General features: G+C 37.0%; 7 non-coding genes across 7 annotated transcripts; all 7 read left to right on the forward strand.

Annotated features, from left to right (window-relative positions):
- The first annotated feature begins 702 nt into the window (after positions 1–702).
- Positions 703–784, forward strand: TRNAL-UAG (transfer RNA leucine (anticodon UAG)). Its single transcript has one exon. It is a non-coding gene; the product is annotated as a tRNA-Leu (tRNA).
- A 735-nt stretch (positions 785–1,519) lies between these two features.
- Positions 1,520–1,601, forward strand: TRNAL-AAG (transfer RNA leucine (anticodon AAG)). Its single transcript has one exon. It is a non-coding gene; the product is annotated as a tRNA-Leu (tRNA).
- A 419-nt stretch (positions 1,602–2,020) lies between these two features.
- TRNAL-UAG (transfer RNA leucine (anticodon UAG)) lies at positions 2,021–2,102 on the forward strand. The gene has a single exon. It is a non-coding gene; the product is annotated as a tRNA-Leu (tRNA).
- Positions 2,103–4,148: 2,046 nt separating this feature from the next.
- TRNAL-UAG (transfer RNA leucine (anticodon UAG)) lies at positions 4,149–4,230 on the forward strand. The gene has a single exon. It is a non-coding gene; the product is annotated as a tRNA-Leu (tRNA).
- A 1,228-nt stretch (positions 4,231–5,458) lies between these two features.
- On the forward strand, positions 5,459–5,540 carry TRNAL-UAG (transfer RNA leucine (anticodon UAG)). The gene has a single exon. It is a non-coding gene; the product is annotated as a tRNA-Leu (tRNA).
- Positions 5,541–6,276: 736 nt separating this feature from the next.
- TRNAL-AAG (transfer RNA leucine (anticodon AAG)) lies at positions 6,277–6,358 on the forward strand. The gene has a single exon. It is a non-coding gene; the product is annotated as a tRNA-Leu (tRNA).
- Positions 6,359–7,087: 729 nt separating this feature from the next.
- Positions 7,088–7,169, forward strand: TRNAL-UAG (transfer RNA leucine (anticodon UAG)). Its single transcript has one exon. It is a non-coding gene; the product is annotated as a tRNA-Leu (tRNA).
- Positions 7,170–7,500: the final 331 nt, after the last annotated feature.

Here is a 7,500-nt window from a genome sequence, read left to right on the forward strand (position 1 = left end):
CTAGCAAGTGTCAGTATTGTGAGCATTGAGATGTCCCTAATATTGCAATGACCACCAGAAACCCAAGCCCCAGTATCACGTACCTAACCCTCACCATATGTGAATGCTCTAATAAATCTCAATATGATTTGTTACTTCATATAAAGTGAACAAAACACATTTAAATAATCATTTGATAGATTTTTGAGCCACATGAACACTGCACCCATGAGGTAGCATGGCCGAGCGGTCTAAGGCGCTGGATTAAGGCTCCAGTCTCTTCGGAGGCGGATCCCACTGCTGCCACATTTATTATTGATATATATATTGTTAGAGGTTGATGTTTTCATTGTTCTATCCACAAGAATGCAATTCAATTAAAAAGTAAGTGTTCATCATCACATTGTTATAACAGCTAATTTCTTTCTTTGCTAACTTCCCAAAGCTGCCATATAAATTTTCCAAAGAAAATGTCAGTGATTGGTTTCAAAGTGGTAAACTCGACTAAAATGCAAATTAATTAAAAATTAACCATTTCTCATCTAGATTGCATGGCAACCAATATTCTTTTTAAAAAAAATCTTTTCTCACTTATGTTAAGAGCATCTAAAATGCTTAACATAAAACATATTTTTACGTATTTCTTTAATACAACAACAACATTTTCTGTAATTCTAGTTCTAGATTCCAGACTGTGAGAAACTATGAGTTACCTTTAAGTGTGGTAGCATGGCCGAGCGGTCTAAGGCGCTGGATTTAGGCTCCAGTCTCTTCGGAGGCGTGGGTTCAAATCCCACTGCTGCCATAATTATCTTCCAAAAACAAAATCAGTTATTTTCTCTTAAAGTTCAAATTCTATCTGGTGTATGATAGTTGCTGGGACAATTCAACAACAGAGTTCAAAAACGTTTATCATATTTACTAGATACCTTTCAAAAATATTTCTAAAGACTGTAGAGACATAAAAATTAACTTGAAGTGATTACAATTGGATGCATTGGGCATCCTGGCATTCGGGAAGCTGCAAGTCAGGAAACTGATAGCAGAATCCCAAACACTTGTAAAACGACTGATTTTGGAACTCTGTCCTATATGTAGGGGATGTTATGGTTCAATGGCAGGGGGTGGGTAATGGTTAGGCACTAAGAAGGGAGGTTAAGAGTTTGGAACTATAGTAGTATGTTTAAGGTTATGATGCAGATAGGAAGGGTCATGGTAAGATACTAAGAGGTTTTGGGGTTAGGCATGGAAGAAAAAGAATTAAGGATAGGCTGCAGGTATGTTCAGTGTTAAAGTTAGGGGCTCGATGTTGAAAGTTAGAAGGCTTAACTAGCAAGTGTCTGAATTGTGAGCATTGAGATGTCCCTAATATTGCAATGACCACCAGAAACACAAGCCCCAGTATCACGTACCTAACCCTAACCATATGTGAATGCTCTAATAAATCTCAATATGTTTTGTTACTTCATATAAAGTGAACAAAACACATTTAAATAATCATTTGATAGATCTTTGAGCCACATGAAAACTGCACCCATGAGGTAGCATGGCCGAGCGGTCTAAGGCGCTGGATTAAGGCTCCAGTCTCTTCGGAGGCGTGGGTTCAAATCCCACTGCTGCCATATTTATTATTGATATATATATTGTTAGAGGTTGATGTTTTCATTGTTCTATCCACAAGAATGCAATTCAATTAAAAAGTAAGTGTTCATCATCACATTGTTATAACAGCTAATTTCTTTCTTTGCTAACTTCCCAAAGCTGCCATATACATTTTCCAAAGAAAATGTCAGTGATTGGTTTCAAAGTGGTAAACTCGGCAAAAATGCAAATTAATTAAAAATTAACCATTTCTCATCTAGATTGCATGGCAACCAATATTCTTTTTTAAAAAAAAATCTTTTCTCACTTATGTTAAGAGCAACTAAAATGCTTAACATAAAACATATTTTTACGTATTTCTTTAATACAACAACAACATTTTCTGTAATTCTAGTTCTAGATTCCAGACTGTGAGAAACTATGAGCCACTTTTAAGTGTGGTAGCATGGCCGAGCGGTCTAAGGTGCTGGATTTAGGCTCCAGTCTCTTCGGAGGCGTGGGTTCAAATCCCACTGCTGCCATAATTATCTTCCAAAAACAAAATCAGTTATTTTCTCTTAAAGTTCAAATTCTATCTGGTGTATGATAGTTGCTGGGACAATTCAACAACAGAGTTCAAAAAAGTTTATCATATTTACTAGATACTTTTCAAAAATATTTCTAAAGACTGTAGAGACATAAAAATTAACTTGAAGTGATTACAATTGGATGCATTGGGCATCCTGGCATTCGGGAAGCTGCAAGTCAGGAAACTGATAGCAGAATCCCAAACACTGGTAAAACGACTGATTTTGGAACTCTGTCCTATGTGTAGGGGATGTTATGGTTCAATGGCAGGGGGTGGGGTAATGGTTAGGCACTAAGAAGGGAGGTTAAGAGTTTGAAACTATAGGAGTATGTTTAAGGTTATGATGCAGATAGGAAGGGTCATGGTAAGATACTAAGAGGTTTTGGGGTTAGGCATTGGAACCAAAAGAATTAAGGATAGGCTGCAGGTATGTTCAGTGTTAGAGTTAGGAGCTCGATGTTGAAAGTTAGAAGGCTTGCCTAGCAAGTGTCAGTATTGTGAGCATTGAGATGTCCCTAATATTGCAATGACCACCAGAAACCCAAGCCCCAGTATCACGTACCTAACCCTAACCATATGTGAATGCTCTAATAAATCTCAATATGATTTGTTACTTCATATAAAGTGAACAAAACACATTTAAATAATCATTTGATAGATTTTTGAGCCACATGAACACTGCACCCATGAGGTAGCATGGCCGAGCGGTCTAAGGCGCTGGATTAAGGCTCCAGTCTCTTCGGAGGCGGATCCCACTGCTGCCACATTTATTATTGATATATATATTGTTAGAGGTTGATGTTTTCATTGTTCTATCCACAAGAATGCAATTCAATTAAAAAGTAAGTGTTCATCATCACATTGTTATAACAGCTAATTTCTTTCTTTGCTAACTTCCCAAAGCTGCCATATAAATTTTCCAAAGAAAATGTCAGTGATTGGTTTCAAAGTGGTAAACTCGACTAAAATGCAAATTAATTAAAAATTAACCATTTCTCATCTAGATTGCATGGCAACCAATATTCTTTTTAAAAAAAATCTTTTCTCACTTATGTTAAGAGCATCTAAAATGCTTAACATAAAACATATTTTTACGTATTTCTTTAATACAACAACAAAATTTTCTGTAATTCTAGTTCTAGATTCCAGACTGTGAGAAACTATAAGTTACCTTTAAGTGTGGTAGCATGGCCGAGCGGTCTAAGGCGCTGGATTTAGGCTCCAGTCTCTTTGGAGGCGCTGGTTCAAATCCCACTGCTGCCATAATTATCTTCCAAAAACAAAATCAGTTATTTTCTTTTAAAGTTCAAATTCTATCTGGTGTATGATAGTTGCTGGGAAAATTCAACAACAGAGTTCAAAAACGTTTATCATATGTACTAGATACTTTTCAAAAATATTTCTAAAGACTGTAGAGACATAAAAATTAACTTGAAGTGATTACAATTGGATGCATTGGGCATCCTGGCATTCGGGAAGCTGCAAGTCAGGAAACTGATAGCAGAATCCCAAACACTGGTAAAACGACTGATTTTGGAACTCTGTCCTATGTGTAGGGGATGTTATGGTTCAATGGCAGGTGGTGGGGTAATGGTTAGGCACTAAGAAGGGAGGTTAAGAGTTTGGAACTATAGTAGTATGTTTAAGGTTATGATGCAGATAGGAAGGGTCATGGTAAGATACTAAGAGGTTTTGGGGTTAGGCATGGAAGAAAAAGAATTAAGGATAGGCTGCAGGTATGTTCAGTGTTAAAGTTAGGGGCTCGATGTTGAAAGTTAGAAGGCTTACCTAGCAAGTGTCTGAATTGTGAGCATTGAGATGTCCCTAATATTGCAATGACCACCAGAAACACAAGCCCCAGTATCACGTACCTAACCCTAACCATATGTGACTGCTCTAATAAATCTCAATATGTTTTGTTACTTCATATAAAGTGAACAAAACACATTTAAATAATCATTTGATAGATCTTTGAGCCACATGAACACTGCACCCATGAGGTAGCATGGCCGAGCGGTCTAAGGCGCTGGATTTAGGCTCCAGTCTCTTCGGAGGCGTGGGTTCAAATCCCACTGCTGCCATAATTATCTTCCAAAAACAAAATCAGTTATTTTCTCTTAAAGTTCAAATTCTATCTGGTGTATGATAGTTGCTGGGACAATTCAACAACAGAGTTCAAAAAAGTTTATCATATTTACTAGATACTTTTCAAAAATATTTCTAAAGACTGTAGAGACATAAAAATTAACTTGAAGTGATTACAATTGGATGCATTGGGCATCCTGGCATTCGGGAAGCTGCAAGTCAGGAAACTGATAGCAGAATCCCAAACACTGGTAAAACGACTGATTTTGGAACTCTGTCCTATGTGTAGGGGATGTTATGGTTCAATGGCAGGGGGTGGGGTAATGGTTAGGCACTAAGAAGGGAGGTTAAGAGTTTGAAACTATAGGAGTATGTTTAAGGTTATGATGCAGATAGGAAGGGTCATGGTAAGATACTAAGAGGTTTTGGGGTTAGGCATTGGAACCAAAATAATTAAGGATAGGCTGCAGGTATGTTCAGTGTTAGAGTTAGGAGCTCGATGTTGAAAGTTAGAAGGCTTGCCTAGCAAGTGTCAGTATTGTGAGCATTGAGATGTCCCTAATATTGCAATGACCACCAGAAACCCAAGCCCCAGTATCACGTACCTAACCCTAACCATTTGTGAATGCTCTAATAAATCTCAATATGATTTGTTACTTCATATAAAGTGAACAAAACACATTTAAATAATCATTTGATAGATTTTTGAGCCACATGAACACTGCACCCATGAGGTAGCATGGCCGAGCGGTCTAAGGCGCTGAATTAAGGCTCCAGTCTCTTCGGAGGCGGATCCCACTGCTGCCACATTTATTATTGATATATATATTGTTAGAGGTTGATGTTTTCATTGTTCTATCCACAAGAATGCAATTCAATTAAAAAGTAAGTGTTCATCATCACATTGTTATAACAGCTAATTTCTTTCTTTGCTAACTTCCCAAAGCTGCCATATAAATTTTCCAAAGAAAATGTCAGTGATTGGTTTCAAAGTGGTAAACTCAACTAAAATGCAAATTAATTAAAAATTAACCATTTCTCATCTAGATTGCATGGCAACCAATATTCTTTTTAAAAAAAATCTTTTCTCACTTATGTTAAGAGCATCTAAAATGCTTAACATAAAACATATTTTTACGTATTTCTTTAATACAACAACAAAATTTTCTGTAATTCTAGTTCTAGATTCCAGACTGTGAGAAACTATAAGTTACCTTTAAGTGTGGTAGCATGGCCGAGCGGTCTAAGGTGCTGGATTTAGGCTCCAGTCTCTTCGGAGGCGTGGGTTCAAATCCCACTGCTGCCATAATTATCTTCCAAAAACAAAATCAGTTATTTTCTCTTAAAGTTCAAATTCTATCTGGTGTATGATAGTTGCTGGGACAATTCAACAACAGAGTTCAAAAAAGTTTATCATATTTACTAGATACTTTTCAAAAATATTTCTAAAGACTGTAAAGACATAAAAATTAACTTGAAGTGATTACAATTGGATGCATTGGGCATCCTGGCATTCGGGAAGCTGCAAGTCAGGAAACTGATAGCAGAATCCCAAACACTGGTAAAACGACTGATTTTGGAACTCTGTCCTATGTGTAGGGGAAGTAATGGTTCAATGGCAGGGGGTGGGGTAATGGTTAGGCACTAAGAAGGGAGGTTAAGAGTTTGGAACTATAGTAGTATGTTTAAGGTTATGATGCAGATAGGAAGGGTCATGGTAAGATACTAAGAGGTTTTGGGGTTAGGCATGGAAGAAAAAGAATTAAGGATAGGCTGCAGGTATGTTCAGTGTTAAAGTTAGGGGCTCGATGTTGAAAGTTAGAAGGCTTACCTAGCAAGTGTCTGAATTGTGAGCATTGAGATGTCCCTAATATTGCAATGACCACCAGAAACACAAGCCCCAGTATCACGTACCTAACCCTAACCATATGTGAATGCTCTAATAAATCTCAATATGTTTTGTTACTTCATATAAAGTGAACAAAACACATTTAAATAATCATTTGATAGATCTTTGAGCCACATGAACACTGCACCCATGAGGTAGCATGGCCGAGCGGTCTAAGGCGCTGGATTAAGGCTCCAGTCTCTTCGGAGGCGTGGGTTCAAATCCCACTGCTGCCATATTTTATTATTGATATATATTGTTAGAGGTTGATGTTTTCATTGTTCTATCCACAAGAATGTAATTCAATTAAAAAGTAAGTGTTCATCATCACATTGTTATAACAGCTAATTTCTTTCTTTGCTAACTTCCCAAAGCTGCCATATAAATTTTCCAAAGAAAATGTCAGTAATTGGTTTCAAAGTGGTAAACTCGACTAAAATGCAAATTAATTAAAAATTAACCATTTCTCATCTAGATTGCATGGCAACCAATATTCTTTTTAAAAAAAAATCTTGTCTCAAAGTGGTAAACTCGACTAAAATGCAAATTAATTAAAAATTAACCATTTCTCATCTAGATTGCATGGCAACCAATATTCTTTTTAAAAAAAAATCTTGTCTCACTTATGTTAAGAGCATCTAAAATGCTTAACATAAAACATATTTTTACGTATTTCGGTACTTATGTAATATCTGGACTCCCGTTTTTCTTATGAGACCGCGTCCCCTCGCGGGGCTCGCTGCGCTCACCACGCTTCGGCACGGTGGCTCGCTGCGCTCGCCACACTATATAAAATCAACTCCATGCGTAGTTGGATAGTAGGAGTATGAAAAAATGGGGTGCATTTAACATGGGAGTCCAGATAATACATAAGTACCCGTATTTCTTTAATACAACAACAACATTTTCTGTAATTCTAGTTCTAGATTCCAGACTGTGAGAAACTATGAGTTACCTTTAAGTGTGGTAGCATGGCCGAGCGGTCTAAGGCGCTGGATTTAGGCTCCAGTCTCTTCGGAGGCGTGGGTTCAAATCCCACTGCTGCCATAATTATCTTCCAAAAACAAAATCAGTTATTTTCTCTTAACCCCTTCCTGACAGAGCCAGTTTTTGCGTTCCTGACAGAGCCCTTTTTTTCAAATCTGACATGTCTCACTTAAGTGGGGATAACTTTTTTTTGCTTTTACTTATCCCAGTGATTTTGAGATTGTTTTTTCGTGACACATTGTACTTCAAATTAGTGGTAAATTTGGGTCGATGCAGTCTGTGTTTTTTTGTGAAAAATACCAAAATGTCGTAAAAAAATGGAAAATTTAGCAATTTGCAAAATGTTAAATTTTCTGCTTGTGAGACAAATAATCATACCACTCAAAATAGT

The sequence above is a fragment of the Crinia signifera genome, chromosome 6 (assembly GCF_055691185.1).
Source record: "Crinia signifera chromosome 6, ASM5569118v1, whole genome shotgun sequence".
NCBI lineage: Eukaryota > Metazoa > Chordata > Amphibia > Anura > Myobatrachidae > Crinia > Crinia signifera.